At 38.6% G+C, this 20,730-nt stretch overlaps 1 long non-coding RNA gene across 1 annotated transcript in view; it reads right to left on the minus strand.

The window, feature by feature from the left end:
• Nucleotides 1-20,293, minus strand: part of LOC135088999 (uncharacterized) — a 23,694-nt gene extending 3,401 nt beyond the window's left edge. The window contains exons 1-2 of the long non-coding RNA XR_010261357.1: nt 20,189-20,293; nt 4,913-5,003 (exon numbers count right to left, since the gene is read on the minus strand). This is a non-coding gene — a long non-coding RNA (uncharacterized LOC135088999). The remainder of the gene's footprint in view (nt 1-4,912; nt 5,004-20,188) is intronic.
• Between the last annotated feature and the right edge of the window lie 437 nt (nt 20,294-20,730).

Here is a 20,730-nt window from a genome sequence, read left to right on the forward strand (position 1 = left end):
TTCTCTTCTTCTCCTGTCTGTCTGTTTGTCTATGTGTTTGTTGCATTTCCCTTTCCTAAACGGATTCTCTCTCTCTCTCTCTCTCTCTCTCTCTCTCTCTCTCTCTCTCTCTCTCTCTCTCTCTCTCTCTCTCTCTCTCTCTCTCTCTCTCTCTCTCTCTCTCTCTCTCTCTCTCTCTCTCTCTCTCTCCCTCTCTCTTCTCTCTCTCTCAATACAATAATAATTACAATTACAAGTACAATAATTGTATTTACTTAGTTAATTGATTGTTATTCTTTGATAATCCCTAATTTTATTTTTCAAATTAACTTCAATAGTTCCATATGTAAAGATAATGTCATGTAACATTCGTAATATATCACTCCATTTATATATTTATTTTATTTTATGTTTAGATATAAGTAATATCAATTATAGGCTTATGCGAAACACGATAAAATGATAACAAATGGTACCTACACTAATATAATGAATAAATATAGGTTTTCCTTTTTCAGTAACAAGAACATGAATGGCAAAGTAGCTGTCTACTTTGCACTAAGACTTTCAAGGTGATGTTTTACAGGATATCTCATTACAGGTACAACATATACATACATTTGATAGACCAGGAATGAACACACACACACACAAAAATAAATAAATAAATAAAAATAAGTAAATAGATAAATAAATAAATAAATAAGATAAAAGAATAAAAAAAAAAAAAATAGAATAAAAGGATTGACATATAGACCTCCAAATGGTGTTCATAATGATTTTCATTCAGCTTTAGATAGTACATAAGAAAACAAAGAAAACATAATAGCTTCAAGAAAATCATCAGTTTTTATAATGGATAATTTCAATGTAAAATTTATTTAATACAAATGATAACAAGTTAATATACTTATTCTATTCTCACTCATTTTCTACAGTAATAACAAAGCCTACCAGAGTCACACAATCATTAGCAACCCTCATTGACCATAATTTATCTGGACCAGCAACAAGATCACTACCAAAGTGATAATATATATATATATATATATATATATATATATATATATATATATATATATATATATATATATATATATATATATATATATATATATATATATATATATATATATATATATATATATATATATATATATATATATATATATATATATATATATATATATCAAACAATAGATGCTAAAATGTACCATTTAAAGATTTCCTCGGATTTATCTAAGGTATTTGACACCATTTCTCACAACATTTTTACAAACTTTATCTTCATTATGAAATTCGTGGTCCTGCTCACGCGCGGTTGATAAATTACCTCACCCATAGAACACGTTTGTAACAATGTTTCGTCATCACATAAACCAGCAAAATTCGAATACCACACTGTATATTAATTATATAATTTGCAGCAGGGATACGCTATTTTTTATTTATTTATTTATTATTTTTTTTATGGATGATTTCGATATTTTCGTGTCGGGAGGAAATTCTCAAGAAATAGTAAGAATATCAAGATTTTCAATCAGAATTTTTTTTCTCTCTCTTTTTAGGAGAGGCTCTGGCCAAGACCCGACAGTAATGGACAGAAAAGGCCCATTGAGGATGCCACTCCTTAAAGGAAAGGGACAGGAAGATTAACCACAACTAAAGAAGTGTCTTGGAACCTCCCTCTTGAAGTAAGGGGAAATAAAGAAGCAGGCAGAGAGTTCCACAGTTTCTACTAAAAGGGATGAAAGATTGTAAGTACTGGTTGTATATATATATATATATATATATATATATATATATATATATATATATATATATATATATATATATATATATATATATATATATATATATATATATATATACTCGTATATATATGTATACACACACACACAAACTGAGTGCCTGCTTAGGATTCTCAGCTCGTATGGTCCACACAAACGCTGCAGCCTATTGGACATTGATTGATGCTTACTGAAAAATAATCAAAATTTCTTGCATACTACATAGAAATAGGCAAAATAAAAATATTAGCATAAAAAAAAAAAAAAAAAAACAGCACAAAGGCTGAGGGAGCTACACGTGTCCCGAGCGACCTTGATGCGGTGCTGGAGGTTCACAACCTAGTCGTTTCCGCCACAAGGCCCACTGGACGCGAGTGGCTGAAGGGGCCTCTCGCTACCAGGAGTGTTTGCTAATGGAAGCCTAGTCAGTATTCATCAAGAGAAGCGAGGCGATGAATGTGACGACTATTATCAAATTGCTTTATCTTTATTCTTTCATTCATACATTTTCATTTACACTCACCTAGTTATCTCCAGAGTACTGAAGGACTTTCTGTAAATTTTACTCTCCTGATCATCATTATCCTGTCCCTCATCCCATCAACATCGTCCTTATCATCAGCATTAATCAGCATTATAATTATAATGATAATGATGATAACAACAGCAGCAGCAACAACAACAACAACAACAACAATATTATTATTACTATTATTATTTCATTATTATTATTATTATTATTACCGTACCGCTGTCGTAGTCTGATACCGCTTTCTTCCCTTACTGTCTTTAGCAGCATATATATATATATATATATATATATATATATATATATATATATATATATATATATATATATATATATATATATATATATATATATATATATATATATATATATATATATATATATATATATATATATATATTGGATGATCTTGGATGATTCAGGGCATGTTCCTCCCTCACCTCCATCCTCTGACTACTTCATGCAACCCATTAAGATCGTTCACAGCGATGCTTTCCATGCCCTCGCTGGTCTTTACCTTCGGAAGGCTTATGGACTTGATGGGGTCCCTCCTATTGTTCTCCGAACTGTGCCTCCGTGCTTCCACCTTGCCTAGTCAAACTCTTCCAACTATGTCTATCAACATCTACCTTTCCTTCTTACTGGAAATTTCCCTACATTCAGCCTGCTCCTAAAAAGGGTTACTGTTTTAATTCATTAATTTCCTGCCTCTCTAAAGTTTTTAAATATATCCTCAACAGGAAGATTCTTAAACATCTATCACTTCACAGCCTTCTATCTGATCGCCAGTATGGTTTCCGTCGAGGCCATTCTACTGGTGATCTGGCTTTCCTTACTGAGTCTTAGTCATCCTTTTTTAGGGATTTTGGTGAAACGTTTGTTGTTCTCTTAGACATATCAAAAGTTTTTGATAGAATCTGGCACAAAGCCTTAATTGCCAAACTACCTTCATACGACTTCTATCCTTCTTTCTGTAACTTCATTTCGTTTCTGACCGTTCTGTTGCTACTATGGTAGACAATCACTGTTCTCCTAAATATATTAACAGTCTGTTTCCTAAGTTTATGTCGTGTCTAAAAAGTGAGAAAATGAAATATATTCAAGTACTATGTACATGGATTAATTATATGAATCGAACAAAATTCAAATGGCCACCGTAGACTTTTAAATACGACACGATTATCACCACACCTTACATTGCCACTGCACAGCATGACAGCAGCACAACCACCTAGCAGGGAAGCCACTGTTGTGAAGAAAGGCGCCAAAATGTGTTCAATTAAGCATTTAGTAATAATAAAGGAAAAAAGGAATGTAATTTTGAACTGTTTCCTTCAGAGAAAGAGAGAGAGAGAGAGAGAGAGAGAGAGAGAGAGAGAGAGAGAGAGAGAGAGAGAGCGGTACACCTTTCTCACACACAGATAGATAGATAGATAGATAGATTTATTGACTACACAATCATATTACAGCAAACAAAACTAAAACAAAAACTAAAATACAAAAAATATCCACAGCAGTAGTCCATTAATAATTGTAGTCCACAATATTCTAAATCATTAAATAAATATTCTTGCAAAGCAGCAAAAGAACTCCCAAAATACAAAAATAAAAATTTTTTTTCTCTACCCAAAAATAGACATTACCAGATATCATACAACTTATTCGCATTCATTTAAATTTCCTTATTTATATACTTTAAGTACATCGAAAATTACATTACACATCTCGCTAGTTGTACATTTTGTAAATACATCTTCCATTGTTTCGTATCTATAGTTATTCCTTAGATGTTGGGTGAGAGTACAGTTCTCCAGTACGTGTCTCTCCGTCTGTATCTCACCACAACTGCACAGCCGCTCCTCCGACTCATGACCTTGAACATCATCATCAGCATCATCGTCATTATCAGCAGCAGCAACAGCAGCATCGGCAGCAGCATCACTACGTTGAATAATTAAATGCCGGAACCAAACCAAAGAAGGCAGCGAAGGCTCATTCAGATGCGGGGGAGGTGAAGGTAAGGGAGAGTAGGAAGGACTCATAGAAAGCCTAACGAAATACCTCACAAAAAAAATCACGAATCGCTATGAGTTACGCCGTTGTCGGGTGAACATATTTACACCATACCTTTATTATCTACTGACAGCATAGATACCGCTTATTGACACGAGAGATCTTCGAAATGGGCTCTTGGCGATAATCAAGAAAGAACTACCTAAGATGAATTTTACTTGGGTGACTCCGCACCCAACACACGCACGCACACACACACACACACACACACACACACAGTACCAAGGAATGCGATGTAGCAGAGGGTCGGGGTGGGTGTCAGGTAGGCTCGCAGGTGAAGAACGGGTGGGGTTGGGGTGTGGTGGGTGAGTGGGGGTGGGTAGGGATCAAAGGTGAAGGCTGGATAGAGCTTCGGCTTCTTAAACAAGTTCCTGATCATATGTCAGGACGTGTGTGTGTGTGTGTGTGTGTGTGTGTGTGTGTGTGTGTGTGTGTGTGTGTGTGTGTGTGTGTGTCAGATTCACGAAAATTCAGGTTTACGCGTAACTTCACACACGAATAAGTACAATTACAGGGGTAAAGGGAGATAATCATACTTTACCTGCCACTAGGCTCGGATTGTGCCTGGCGACGTCACTTCATCTGCTCCTCAGTTTCTATTTTTGGCCAAGCTGGCCGGCACGATGCGTGACCTGCCACGGAAGAGGAAAGGGGGAGGTAAGCAATAGCAACATCACCTCTTGTTTACACTGATATTTTTTTCTCTTATGAGACAAATGAAGTGAAACAAATAATCTTTCTGCTAATTCTGTTACTCTGTTCTCTCCGCTAGGGTTCCCTGATCATAATCCCATATCTGTGTCTTGCCTTGTCACTCCAATCCCTGCTCATAACCCTCCAAGGCAGACCGGCCCTGGCATTCTGCCTCCGCTAACTGGAGGGACCTGAGGAGATAACACTCTGAATGTCCAAGGAATGACTACTAGGTCTGCGTCAGGGACTCATCTCTTGTGTGCTGAGTGAATAAATGAAGGTGACTGTGTCTGGTATGAAAGCGTACATTTCACACTTTATCTCTCGTCCTAAGCATTCTACATAAACCTTGTCTTAACTCAACCTGCTCCTGTGCTATCAAGAAATAGAGGTGTCTACAAACGGTACCTGAGCCTTGCATTTCTGGCCGCAATTATGCCATGCCTGTCCTTCAACTCGTCAAAAACTCTAATAAAAAAAAAAAAAAAACTTTCCCGATCAAACTTCCCCTGTGGCTTCTGGCACCTAGCTAGCAACTTTTCTTCAAGTTTCCCTCCTTTATTTCCACCTGATGACACCACTGCAATCTCATCTATCTCTAAAGCTGAAATCTTTGTTCAGATTTTGGCAAAAAAAAAAAAAAAAAAAAAAAATTAACGCTGGATGACAAAGGACTTGTTCCTTCCTCTTCTCCACACTACGACTGCTTCATGCCTTGTTAAGAATCTTCTTAATAACGTTTCCCATGCAATTGCTGGCCTTCACCCTCACAAAGCTTATGAGCTTTACGGAGTCCCTCTTGTTCTCTGTAACTGTGCCTCCGTGTACGCACCTCGCCTGGTCAAACTATTCCAACTCTGTCTATTAACATCCATCTTTTCTTTCTGCTGGAAGTTGGCCTACATCCAGCCTGCCCCTAAAAAGGGTGATCACTCTAATCTTTCAGAATATCGGTTTAATTTCTTTTCTTCAAAAGTTTTTGAAACTATCCTCAACAGGATCTTTTGAATATCTCTCACTTCACTCTACCTAATCTGACTGCCAGTCTTAGTTCCGTCGTGGCCGGTCTACTAGTATCTTCCGGCCTTCCTCATTAAATCTTGGTCATCCTTTTCTTTCAGAATTTTAGTGAAACTTTCGCTATTGCCTTAGCCACATAGAATAATTTCATAGGATCAGGCACAAAGCTCAAATTTCCAAACTTAAACTCGTGTCTCCTTTCTGACTGTTTTATTACTATTGTGTCTAAGTCTATTGACAGTGGTGTTCATCAAGGTTCTTTGCTGCCACCCATTCTCTTCCCATTACTTATAAGTGATCTTCTAAATCAAACTTATTATCCTATGCAGTCATAGTGATGATATGCACTTCATGCTTTTTTCTAGAATTCCAACCTTTCAGAATTGAAGAATTCATGCAGAACACTTACATAACGCCAGACTTCTGATCTTACTAAATGTAAGCATGCTGCACTATCGAATTATTGGATATGTCAAGCAATTTAAAACACTGAAAAATACAGTTTTCTTCGTTTGGCCCTACGTAAGAGGAGAGGGAGAATTGCTCATTTAATTTTATTTTCCTTTCGTAAAACAGTCATATTCTTGGTGCAGGGACCCTTACTGGCACAGACTCCAAGAAAAGATGGTAAGCCAATGTGTTTAAATTTTTCCTTAATGTATGTGCGTCTGATCTAACTATGCTAGATCATTTTTTTTTTATTGATAATTTCTATTACTCAGTTAATATTCTTCTTCCGCGTTATTGATAAGATTAACACGATGATGGAAGTGAATGAAGGTATCTCGTAGGATTTAGAGAATAACTACATGAATAGTAGTTTTTGGATAAAAGTGAACCTCCATATTTTTATTTATTTATTTTTTTCATTATCTATACACGAAGAAAAGTTAACGGATAATTACACTAAAGAGTTTTATTTTCATTGTACTCTTGCAAATATTTCAGTCTGCTACGAAGGAACAAAAGATTATATAACGTTACTTTTTTTTTAATGTAGGAGGGGCACCGGCCAAGGGCAACATAACTGCAAAAAATAAAAGGCCCTGAGGTGCCGGTCCCTGAACATAATCGAAAGCGGTAGTCAAAAATTACAGGATAAGTGTCTTGAAACCTTTCGCTTGAAAGAATTCAAGTCATAGGAAGGTGGAAATACAAAAGCAAGCAGGGAATTCCAGAGTTTACAAAAAAAAAAAAAAAAAGATTGAGAATACTGGATAATTCTTGCCTAAGAGAGGTGAACAGAATTGGGATGAGAGAAAGAAGAAAGTCTTGTGCAGCGAGGCCGCGGGAGAAGGGGAGGCATGCAGTTAGCAAGATCAGAAGAGCAGTTGGCATGAAAATAGCAGTAGAAGATAGCAAGAGATGCAACAATGCGGCTATGAGAAAGAAGCTGAACACAGTCAGTTACAGGAGAGGAAATGATAAAACGAAAAGCTTTTGATTTCATCCTGTCTTAATATTCAATGGCATCTGTCTTAATATTCAATGGCTAAGTTTTATTGAAGTTTCATACAGGAATGTGGCAGAGAAACGATCCAAGTGGGCCAAGGTCTCAAGCCGCTGTGAGAAGATGCCTCAGGAGATCCCTGTGCCAAGGTGTGCCGGTCTTGACAAGAGGACGCAGTGTGCATGCTGCTCACCATTCTGCTAAACAGCATAGTCAGTTGTAGGAACACAACGCTGTGTAAATGTGACTGTGACGGCTAAAGATCTTTGTGTCATCCGTGCCTCAAGGATGCGAGGTGCCAAATGGCCAACTCAAGGCTACGGAGACACACCTGTGCATGTAAGCCGGGCTGTGTCGTGGAATTAACTGAAGTGCTTTTGTACAAGCGCATCCAACGTGCAGTATAGCATTGGGTTGGTTTCTCGGCCAAGGCCCTTGGAAATGACAGAAAAGCAGTTCAAGATTTATAGTGCAATGCTCAAAATGTATGGGACAATGCCGTCATTGTCAGCATGGGATGTCCGCTCAACGAAGTGGTTGTCATCAAGGCCCACGGGTAGGTGAAAACTTGACAGCGGCCGAATATCCCAAGGGTGAGTGATAAAGAGTGATAAAGAACTCTCGTCCATGCCACCTGTCTCCAGCACTAACCTTTAAACGAACTTCAAGAAAAGCACATAAGCTCTGTTAAGTTTACAGACTAATGTGATAAAATATCTTTTGTAAATCCGTTGAAAATTCATTCAAGTAATGTTGTAAATTCTTATCAATTCATAAAACATAACGATACTTGTACGAGTATTAAAGATATTAGATCCATGTTTTTATGTCTAGAAAATCGGCAGACAGCGATGGAAGGTTTAAATTAAAGCATGAGGAGAGTAAAGGACTACAATAATAACCAATAACCACAATGTGGATTGTGACTGAAATTATCAGTACTCGCCAAAGGAACTTCAAATACAAATCGTGCAATTTAACCTCGCCTCGCCTCGCCTAGCCTCGCCTCGTCTTGTGTTGGGTTTAATTATAAGACATAGGTGACGGGAAACTCCCAGGAACTTCTTCCATGCTTTTATATATAATGGTGCAACTTTTCAACTTACTCATCTTGTTCATCTAAATTCTCTTCGCTTTATCTTACGTACACGTCAATCAGGGCGACACCTGACGAACATGTTTAGGAAAAAAAAGTTGTAAGCCGCCTGGAGACAGAAACTCAGCACCCCGAGTGTGTCAGACTAACACCACACCAAGAGGCAAAAAATTATCCCTGTACAAACTAAGGTTTCGTATCTATTGAAGTGAGTTGTTGTATGTTACATACTAAATCTCTGAACACCACTCCTGACATTTAATTCCATGAACACATTTCCACTTTGGCTAACCTTTCACTTTCAACACTGGTATTGAGACCTATCCTAGTGTTCTCCTGACTAGCCTACTCACGGAAGTCTGGACAGGGAAGGCAACAGATAAAAGAAAAAAAAATATATGAGCCTGTATGTATTCCAAAATCGCCCACCACACAATCCTTCCTCATGCGAGTCTGCGTCATAAGAACATTAGAAGATAAGGGAAGCTTCAAAAAGACATAAGCTCCACACGTGGCAGTCCCTGTTTGAAACATACGTCTACCTATCACCCCCTTCTATAGATTTGACTAATCATCTTTTAAAGCTCCTTAATGACTCAACAGTAACAACCCGATTACTGAGTCTGTTCTATTATTCTACCACTAAGAACCAATTTCTTCCTAGCGCTTTTTTTATATCTAATTTTATCAAACTTGAGCCCATCATTTGTATGTCCTATTCTGATTACAGTGGGAATTTATTTGTCACCCTTGTACCATCTTTGTACCAGTGAACGACTTCCATCCGATGCCCTCTTAATCTATGCCTCACAAAGGAAATGTAAATTCAAAACTTTCAATCTCATCATAAGGAATATTTCTCACCCCTTGTATTTTTTTAGTCATTTTCTTCTGTACTGCTTCTAACAGACACATCCTTCCTGTATTATACGACCAAAATTTATGGCCCTGTTGTCCTAATAGTTCCCCATAACGTTGGTGACTCGGTGGGCCTTTCCGGACAATCACTTTAAGTTCAGCTGTATATGCTCATCACCCCCCCCCTCTCTCTCTCTCTCTCTCTCTCTCTCTCTCTCTCTCTCTCTCTCTCTCTCTCTCTCTCTCTCTCTCTCTCTCACCTCTCCTTCTTATCTTCCTACGTCACCCTCCCACAATTCTTCACATCTTACCCATCCTCCTCACTTACCTAACACCTGCCAGCACCAGTCTTCCCCCTCATCCCTCCTTTTCTCTGATTTCATCTTCCTACTCTCTATCGTCCTTCAGTTTTTCCTCAGAGCCGCCTCCTTCATCACCGTCACCACGATCTTCCAAATGCTAAAGGTTCATCTAGTCTTTCCCACGGGTCGTCCTGTAAGGCAGAGGAAGAAAAAGAGAAAGAGAGAGAGGAGGGGGAGGGAGAGTAACTGTTAGGTCTGCCAGTAATTCCACGGTACTGTCCAGCCACTGCCCTGCCCGTGACCCTCAAGGTTCTTACCCCTCCTCCCGGTCATCCTCCTGCTCCTCCTTTCCATGTTTATAACTTCCTAACTAATTTTCATTCTTATGTCTTATTAACTCGTTTTTTTTTTGTATTTATTTATTTATTTACTCATTTACTTATTTCTTTAGCTGCAAGATTGAAGTCTGTGTGTTTGTACTGCGGCTGACCGTAATTTTGTGTTTCTCCTAATGCATGCAAGTTTCGTCGTGGCACTTTTCAGCAGTGTACCTTGTGTTCGTTTTCATTCACATCACTTTCACTGACTACCTGAATAAGTACTCTCTCTCTCTCTCTCTCTCTCTCTCTCTCTCTCTCTCTCTCTCTCGTATCTTCGCAACAAAATTCTCCAGTACTCTCTATTCACTCTTCCTTATTTGACCTTCCTTTCTCTCTACTTTTTTCTCTCCCTCCCCTTTCTTCTTTTTTTTCGTGCGCACGCGCGCGCGCACACACACACACACACACACACACACACACACACACACACACACACACACACACACACACACGAGTAAAAGGGGCTCCCTGGAGGATGGACAAAAGTATGTCATGAGATGAAGGTGGTTCTCTCCCTCCTTTTCCCCCTCCCCCATCTGCTCGGTCCTCCCTCCCTTTCCTCCTTCCCTCCCTGACGTTCCTCCGTCCCTCTCTCCCTCATCCTGTAACCCGACGGAATACGAGTACAAGGTCGTTACCAGTTCTCAGGCTGGCCACTGAAAAAAAAAAAAAATCAATTTTCGTGCTCTTGTAATTAAATGTAATGAAGTCAAAAGGAGGAAGCAACAATGGACATCGAATAAAGTATAAACATACGTACAACACGATAAGCAAAATACTATATTCATATTATTATAATATATACTATATAAAATACTATATTCATAAATATAGGTACAAACAACAATAAAACACACACACACACACACACACACACACACACTGGTAAAGCAAATGACATGGACATGAAATGAGAAAGTCAACAAGCTTAAAATAAAAGAGGTCTATCATTACGTACAAAATTATATCTATGATATATAATTTAGAGCAAGATTATAATAACCACGTAACACACACACACACACACACACAAAACGAGGGTCGGATAAACTAGATATTGACACTCTGAAAGAGAGAAGACATGGTAATAATGTGTAAACGTATAACTAATGAGACAGGAACTGACCAATATGATAACATTTGAGAGCGGTGCAGCAGGAGTCCAAAGTGAAAAAAAAGTACCGAGATAAAGATATTTTCCTACCTGATGCACTGACTCATGGCACTTATTGCCATTGAGAACTGTGTATGTTGGAAACATACACACATTTTGAAAAGAAAATAAATAAAAGTGATATGGGGGATAGAATAATAGACTTGATTTTACCTATATTTCATAAATATAGGTACAAACAACAATAAAACACACACACACACACACACACACACACACACACACACACTGGTAAAGCAAATGACATGGATATGAAATGAGAGAGAAAGTGAATTGAGAGTGTCGCAAACAAGGCCTCACTCTCCCCACCCACATCTTGGTCTTCCCGCCTCCTCTGACACCTTCCCTCCTGTCCCCCCTTTCCCCCTTTCCTTCCTCTGCTCCCCGTCTCTTTCCCATCCGTCAAGGCCACGGAAACATGCCTAGCGACTGATGACGCCATGAAGGGTCCCCTCCCATCCTACAAACAGCGACCATTCGCCAGCGAGTCCCAAAGTAGTATATATATATATACGCTCTTACACGCTTTCAGAAAGTATTTTTTTTCCAAGATCCATCAGATTATTAACTAAAACTTGATCCCTCCATTCACAGGCTCCAAGAAAAACAATCACCTCTTACGAGCTTCTGAACATGAGGCACAGTACTTCATGAATCTTGAGGTGATAGGTAGTTTAAAGCTATTAGCCAGCAGTGTGACCTAACAGTTGTAGAGAACTCAATGAACGCATGCAAATGTGCTGAGATCTTTGGGACCCTGCATGATTTTCATCCGGGGTTTGTCTCTGAAGGTATTCTTGAGACTAAGACTTTTTGAATTTGAGACGAATGTGAAGTCCTTAATAATATTTCTAACAACTTAAACATAACTTGGAGCTTTGTTGTTGAGAAACTTACGAATTATATAGATTTCTGCAGCAACCTTGTCCGAGTAAGCAATTTTGAATCATTTGAGTCATGCAGTACAAAGTTGGTAGTCACAACGACCGTTTAGGGACATGAAGGATATTTTAACGATGTTTTATGGATAGGACGTATTTAAAAGTGCATAGTAGTTGTTTCATTGCTACTTTTACAGTGCGTCCGGAGTGCTTGTGAAGTATTCCTTACATGTTCATCGCGATAATCAATATTATATTAATATATATATATATATATATATATATATATATATATATATATATATATATATATATATATATATATATATATATATATATATATATATATATATATATATATATATATATATATATATATATATATATATATATATATATATATATATATATATATATATATTATACACACACACACACACACACACACACACACACAGTGAAGAGGTCATTTGAGGATTATAATGAAGGACGAGGCGCTGCGATTTGGAAAGGACAATGGAGTATTGTGAGGGGAGGGGGTGCAGAGGGAAGATGAAGATGGAGATGGCAGGACACACACACACACACACACACGATGCCAGACCATTCTAGCTATTTGTTTTCATAAATATCGTTAACTTTTATTTATGTTTCGTAACATACATGCAGAAAAATAACATGTATCATATGTTTTCCTCTTCCTTTGTTTGCCTGTACACGTGATGCCGTGAGAAAATGCATCAATCTTTCATCCCCAATCGGGTCGTATAAAATATCTAAGTAACTCATGTGAAACTAACTTCCGTTTCACATTCCCTGTTATCCCTCGGTAAACGTTCAATTTATATCACACAAACTGAAGGCAGACAAAAACTAATTGTTCAAGCCATGTGGGCGAAAAAAAAGTACGATTACTTCATAAATTAGATGTACTTAGGCAATTTTACGGTTTGTCTGCCTGCAATTTTAGTTTGTCTGCCTGTCTGTTGTCTGTCTGTTTGGATGCCTCTAAGTTTAACTGTTTGTCCGTCTGCCTGTCTGCATGCCTTGAAATCCATCCATCTCTCTCTCTCTCTCTCTCTCTCTCTCTCTCTCTCTCTCTCTCTCTGATCTACAACTATACAAGGACACTTCCCTTCTCCTTTCTTGCATCCCTTCGACCCTGGGGCCTAACTTACCGTTACCCCATCGTCCTTTCCTTCACGAATGAACGTACGATCATTGTCTTCTTCAAGGTAAGGGAGGAGGAGGAGGAGGAGGAGGAGGATAAAAAGAAGGAATGTATGTAGCTGTGGTTGTAGTGATGTTGGTTATAATAACTGTCGTAAGTGAAGGAAAGACAGGAACAAAGAGGTTCGGGGAGGTAGGTAATATACGAGTAAATATAAAGAGGGGAGGAGATATGCCAAGAGAAAGGAGGAAGGGCGGAGGTGCACAAGGGGAAAGGGACGAAGGGATGAAGGGTCACAGGGGTCAAATGAAGGGGAGAAATGTGTAAATAAAGATGAACAAAGAACTAAATGGGCAGACGATGATTATGGAGAAACAAGGATGAAGAAAGAAAGAAATAGGAGAAGGGGAAGGTGAACAGATGAAAGGAAGATCAGGAAAAGTATGAAGTCAACATGCTTTCATGCAGGGAGAAAAAGGTAAACGAAGGGTGAACGAAGGGAGGAGACACGCAATGAAGGAAAAAAGAGATTATAACAGGAGGCGAGGGAGAGGAGAGGAAAAACTGGGAAGAAGGGAGGGAGCGCGAGGAAGAAAGAAGGGAAGGCGGGAGAGGAGAGGAGAGGTGGACTGGGCAGGGAATCATTATAAGATAGTAGTGGGCGGCCTTGGTGTGTGTGTATGTGTGTGTGTGTGTGTCTTTAGTTCCGTTTTAGTAAGAGAGAATCAGTTAAAAAAAAAACTCAAACACTCAGGAGCAGGAGGAAGAGAGCAAGAAAAAGAAAAAAAATAATGATTATGATGACGATGATGACTATGATCAACAATATCAACAGCGGTTACAACAACAACAACAACAAAAACGACAACACTAACAGCAGCAGCAGCAACAACAACAAAAAACAGCAACAATAACAGCAGCAGCAACAACAGCAGCATTAACAACAACAACAACAGCATCAACACCCAGGAAGGAGCCTCGTGATGAGTTACTGCTCCACGACTACGGGACATGCTATTTATTCATCTGGTGTTTGTAACAACAACAACAACAACAACAGCAGCAGCAGCAGCAGCAGCAGCAGCAGCAGCAGCAACAGCAGGACCAGCAGCAGCAGCAGCAGCAGCAGCAGCAGCAGCAGCAGCAGCAGCAGCAGCAGCAGGAGCAGGAGCAGGAGCAGCAGCAGCAGCAGCAGCAGGAGCAGCAGCAGCAGCAGCAGCAGGAGCAGCAACAACAGGAGCAGCAGCAGCAACAACAGGAGCAGCAGCAGCAACAACAGGAGCAGCAGCAACAACAACAACAACAACAACAACAACAACAGCAGCAACAACAACAGCAACAAGAACAGATGCAACAAGAACAGCAGCATCAATAACAACAACATCAACACCCAGGAAGGAGCTTCGTGATGGGTTACGGCTCCACGACTACGGGACATGCCATTTATTCCTCTGGCCATCTTGTGTGCAGGCAACGGCTGCTGATCCAGCCATCGGCAAAACCTCACCCTCTCTTGACGAGGTCAGGGAGGCTATGACAAGACTCAGGGGTGGAAATGCAGCTGGTGTTTATAATATCAGTGCAGAGTTACTCTTAGACTGGGTCACGCGTGTCCCTGATTGCTGTATGGCATTAGGGTACCACTACTACTGATTTGAAAAGGGGGTTAAGGAAAAGGGGACAGTCAGGACTGCAGCATTTCCAGTAGTAGTACACTGTTCAGTATGGCTCATCTATTGCTGATGCAGATTCACGGTCACATGATGAAAGATCAGAAACCTAAACAGTCATGGTTCATGCTTACCAAGTCGACAATTGACCGTATACTACCGCTTCGTTTCCAGGAGGAACGCGGACATGCGAGAGTATGGCATATAAATCCCAAGAAGGCGTTCGATTCATTACTTCATAAGGCACTCTGAGATCTGCGACTCCGTGTAATTCCTATAGGGATTATTAGTGTACTGAATGGCTTGTGCTACATAAGTGAGAATGCCGTCAACTGTCGATTAATGGGGAGAGACTGTCTACTTCTCGATAATGCGGAAGTAATGCAGGGCTGAGCCTTTTATTCTGTCACGTTTCAACACTTGCACGTCGTGGATCAATGTCATTGTGGAGCATTTGTCGATAATACCAAGATCATCGATCTTGTTTTTGCAGATAATGCACTAATCTTTACTGAGTTGCTGAGGTTGTGGTTATGGCTCTCGAGGTTAAGTCCTTTGGAACTTAAGATCTCCTGTCCCAAGACTAAGGTTTACGTATCTGGAGGCTTACTGGATGACAGTACAGTCAGTTTATGAATGTGGTGAGATGATTTACATTTAATCAATGAAGTGTAACACATTTAATCAATGAAGTGTAACAAAAGGACAATAAATTCTTCAGTCGGTCATCAAAGTCCTGAACTATATTTCAGCTAATGCCGTCGATAGCACAACTGATAAGTTTTTTAAATTAAATCTGAGAAGTGTTTAGGCTGTAGTGCATAACTTAGATTCTGTCCCCTGATGTACTAAAATAACATTTAAAATTGTTGCTATTTGTCCAACACCAGACAGAAGTAGCAATAGCAACAGCTCTTATAGCTTCCTGTAAGTTTTCAAGCAGTTTTATCGTAATGCATGGTATTTCTTCTTATCTTGCCAGAGCTGGTTGGAGGGAGTATTGGGCGGTGAGAAATCTTCCTCACTGCTATCCCTTTTCTCTCCTCCTCTTCCTCCTTTCCCATTTTACTCTTCTCGTTCTTACTCCTCATTCTGTTCTACTTTTATTTATCCCTCCTCTTTCTCCTCCCTCTTACTCCTTTTCTCTCAACTTCTCTTGTTTCAAGTCCTCCACCTCCTCTTCCTTTATTCCCTGAAACTCATCCAACTTTAACGTCCATCCCCCTCTCTTCCTCCTCATATAATCTACTCCTCATCGCCCTCGCATCCCCTCACGCCCCATCTCCCTCCCAGCCCATCCTCTCCTCTCTCCCTCCTGACCTCTGACCCAAACTGGCAAGGTGGACAAGAGAGGAGTGGGAGGCGAGGACTCGTTTTGTGGGTCGAGGAGGTGGAAAAGGTGGATGTGGAAGAGAAGGAAAAGGAGGAGGATGAAGAGAGGAGCAGGGCATAGTGGCACGACGGATATGCCTTTTAAGTAAACATTTACGTGGACAGGTGAAAACAACAACTCTATAAAAAATAATAACAGGAGCAGGAACAACAACGACAGCAACAACAAATACATTTAAATGATGATCATGATGAAGACATTGATACTACTACTACTACTAGTAATAATAATAATAATAATAATAATAATAATAATAATAATGAGAAGAAGACGAAGACGAAGAAGACGAAGACATGCAAATAAAAACAAAAACATGTGTACCGTACATACAATAACAAAATAGAGGTGAGAGTTTATCGACGGGCAAATGATTGTACAAATGAGCAGAGAGGACAAGTGGGTAAGACTGGTGACAGTAACCATTAGTTACGACACCTTGTACCGTAAACACACACACACACACACACAAAACGAGAGAGAGAGAGAGAGAGAGAGAGAGAGAGAGAGAGAGAGAGAGAGAGAGAGAGAGAGAGAGATGGGTGGTAACAGGTAAAAGTACAGATGAATGGAAAGAAATGCACAAAGGAAGAAAGGAGCAAGAAAAATGGAAGTTTTGTTATGAAATATTGTTTTGCTCCGCGTTCTTTATCTTCTCTCTGTTCTTGGCAGATTTTGGGAGCGGAAGAAGAGGAGGAAGAGGAGCAAGAGGAGGAGGAAGAAGAGGAGGAGGAGGAGGAGGAGGAGGAGAAAGAACAAACAGCAGCAGCGCTATTGGTCCTTACAAGAGTATTTGTTGGGGCTACAGTAAAAGAAAAAGGATAACAAAGATGAAGGCTCCTCCCTACCCACCACTCCAGACAGGACTGGCAAGAAATGAGTAAGTACCATGTCCACTGGAGAAACTGCATAGAAATTTTTATGGGAAACCGGGAAGTACTAGTCGTACCACTACACCCATTTCTACTTGGTGTTCGACGATCAGCAACTCCTCAGTAATGCAACATTTCATACCAATGTGAACCCGAACAAATTTTGATATGAATTTGCTATGAGAGTATCGATCCACTAACTTGCAAGCAACTGACGTCAAGTTAACTGATCGATACTTTTCTGATTGTAATTTTCTTCCTTAAAGATTGGAGATAAAATAGCGCACTTCCAGTGTGTCCAAATCTCACCACCTGCATAAGATCGATCATTATTTGATACTTCATTCCGTTCGAAATTCTGGAGCAAATTCTTCCATGTCAGAAGATTTCTTTACTTTAGAGTTTTCAATTGAACATGGAACGTTACTTTCTACGATCAGTATACCGTCTAAAATTTTAAGTTTTACTAGCCTGAAGAGGCTGAATTGAGACAGTTTTCGTAAGTGAATACAGACGCGGAAAACTTCTCAGGGTGGCTGTTATTCCGCTTTCGTCATTTGTATAATTACTGTCTTCTTTGGCAAATGGTGCTACAGGGCAAATGAAGACTTTATTGCCAATTGGTTCCATGGCAGATTCTATCTAATTCTAGTTTATCAGTTTTATCTCTGTTATTTAAATAATTGTGACAACTATTTCTTGAGAGAAAGGCTATTTCTTACCTTACTGTTTTTGTTCCACAACCTAATTTTTTTTTTTTTTTAAATGATAAACGTCTATTGCGGTAGGGTATACACAACTTTATGACCCTGCTCAGTATTCAGGCGGATACCTGCTATGATTTACTAATATTTGCTTCTGCTTAAATTCTATCAGTATCAGTCATTATTCTAATTATATTCTTATACACATTTTGATGATATGGATAATATGATTAAGAGAGGGAATATATGATTTTACTGGTATAAAATTTTTAATAAAATTTTTAACTAAGTAGAAGAGCAGCCGATCGAGGTGGCTTGAGACAGACTTGAAATGTAATGTTTGCATGTAACATTTTTGTCAAATGTGATACTAAGAAATTCAGCCTTGAAGAATTGGATAATACCCTCATTTAATATGGTTCACGAATAACATACATAAGGTAATGAATGACGATTTGCTAGACACCATTCATATAACGTCAGTATCACCATACATATAAGAGAATGTCCAGTCATCGACAAAATGTATTGTAAATGTATTATGTAACTTTATATGACAGCGCTTCCCGTAACGTTGTCTTTCAATAAATATTTGGTACTCGTACATAAATGTGTGTGTGTGTGTGTGTGTGTGTGTGTGTGTGTGTGTGTGTGTGTGTGTGTGTGTGTGTGTACGTGTGTTCAAGCATGATAAAGAAATGAGGAAGAGGATGAGAGAACGATGGAAAAGGACGTAAAAAAGAAAGAGAATAAAAGCTTATTGTTCGAGAGGCGTTAGCGAACAAAGGAATGAACAAAAGAGGAGAGAAGAAAGATACAAGGGGAAGGAAAAATGGAAATGGAGGGAGGCCAGAGGGTAAGAGCCTGGAGTAGCAAGAGGAGGCCAAGAGGCTATCTGATAAACACAACACCTGTCTGCTACAATGAGAGAGAGAGAGAGAGAGAGAGAGAGAGAGAGAGAGAGAGAGAGAGAGAGAGAGAGAGAGAGAGAGAGAGAGAGAGAGAGAGAGAGAGAATGCTGGATATCGGGAAAATATCGGAAAAAAGAACAATACAACACCAAGTTAAGGAAAAGGAAAGAAGAACAAGAACAAGAAGAGCAAGAAAAATAACAATAACAACAACAAACAACAACATTATTATTTTTATAATTACCATTATTATTGTTATTAGCCAATTGCAGTAGTAGTAGTAGTAGTAGTAGTAACAGTACTAGAGTAGTAGAAGTAGTAGTAGTGGTAGTGATAGTAGTAGTAATGATAATAATAATAACAGTGATGATGATAATAGCCAATTGCAGTAGTACAAGTAGTAGTACTAGTAGTAGTAGCAGTAGTAGCAGTACTAGTAGTAGTAGTGATAATAATAATAATAACAGTGATGATGATGATGATAATAGCCAATTGCAGTAGTAGAAGTAATAGCACTAGTAGTTGTAGTAGTAGCGGTAGTAGGTAGTAGTAGTGATGATGATCATTATTAATAAATATAATAATAATAATAATAATAATAATAATAACAATAATACTATTATTATTATTATTATATTATTTTATTATTACTACTATAATAATTTTGGTGATGATAATAATGAAAATAATGATGAACAAGTGAGACAAAAGTTTATAAATAAAATAATAGAATCAATAATTCAGTCAATTTATCTATCTATCTATCTATCTATCTATATATCTATATCTATATCTATATATATATATATATATATATATATATATATATATATATATATATATATATATATATATATATATATATATATATATATATATATATATATATATATATATATATATATATTACAAGCACGGGTAGAAGTTGGTTGACTAGTGGTGTGTTGTACCCTTTCTTGTAGCTTAAGGTAGTGAAACGAGTATGAAAATAAAACTTACAATCACTATTAAACTAAATATCCACTACCTGAAGCGGGCATAGCGCGTGCAGCTTACCTAGGACAGTGATTCCGCTTGGGTTCAAGTAAGTATGTACAGTTCACATAACATATACAAGCTAATGAGCAATGAAGCAATGAAATGTATACCCGAAATACAACACAAATATAAGTAGCTCAGGCGTGTACGTAATGAAGTGTGTGTGTGTGTGTGTGTTCGTGTTCGTCACGTCTTCTTCTAACTCACGTCGATGTAACCGAGGCCAGGCAGCAGAAGAGAGGATGGCTCCAACTGCGAGAAGCGAGTGAGACTGACGAGGTGTGGAGGTGGCAGTCGTCAGCTCGATCGAGACGTCAGTCGAGACGTGTTTCCAAAGCTTCGTCCGTATGATACTGCCACGGTGTGGTCGAGACGGTATTCGAAGCCGATGGTTAGTTGGAGAGATTATATATATATATATATATATATATATATATATATATATATATATATATATATATATATATATATATATATATATATATATATATATATATATATATATATATATATATATGATGTGATGCGAAAGTAGGGACCTTTGAAAGGCGATTCTCTCTCTCTCTCTCTCTCTGTTAGTATTTAAACGCAAGACTAAGGCTGCCTGCAGACATTCACAGTTACCTGCCTCGTCACGGACCATCGAATTAAATGTGCGAGGATGGTGGTTGCCAGTCATGCGTGTGTGTGTGTGTGTGTGTGTGTTCGTGTGTGTGTGTGTGTGTGTGTGTGTGTGTGTGTGTGTGTGT

The sequence above is a fragment of the Scylla paramamosain genome, chromosome 3 (assembly GCF_035594125.1).
Source record: "Scylla paramamosain isolate STU-SP2022 chromosome 3, ASM3559412v1, whole genome shotgun sequence".
Classification (NCBI taxonomy): domain Eukaryota; kingdom Metazoa; phylum Arthropoda; class Malacostraca; order Decapoda; family Portunidae; genus Scylla; species Scylla paramamosain.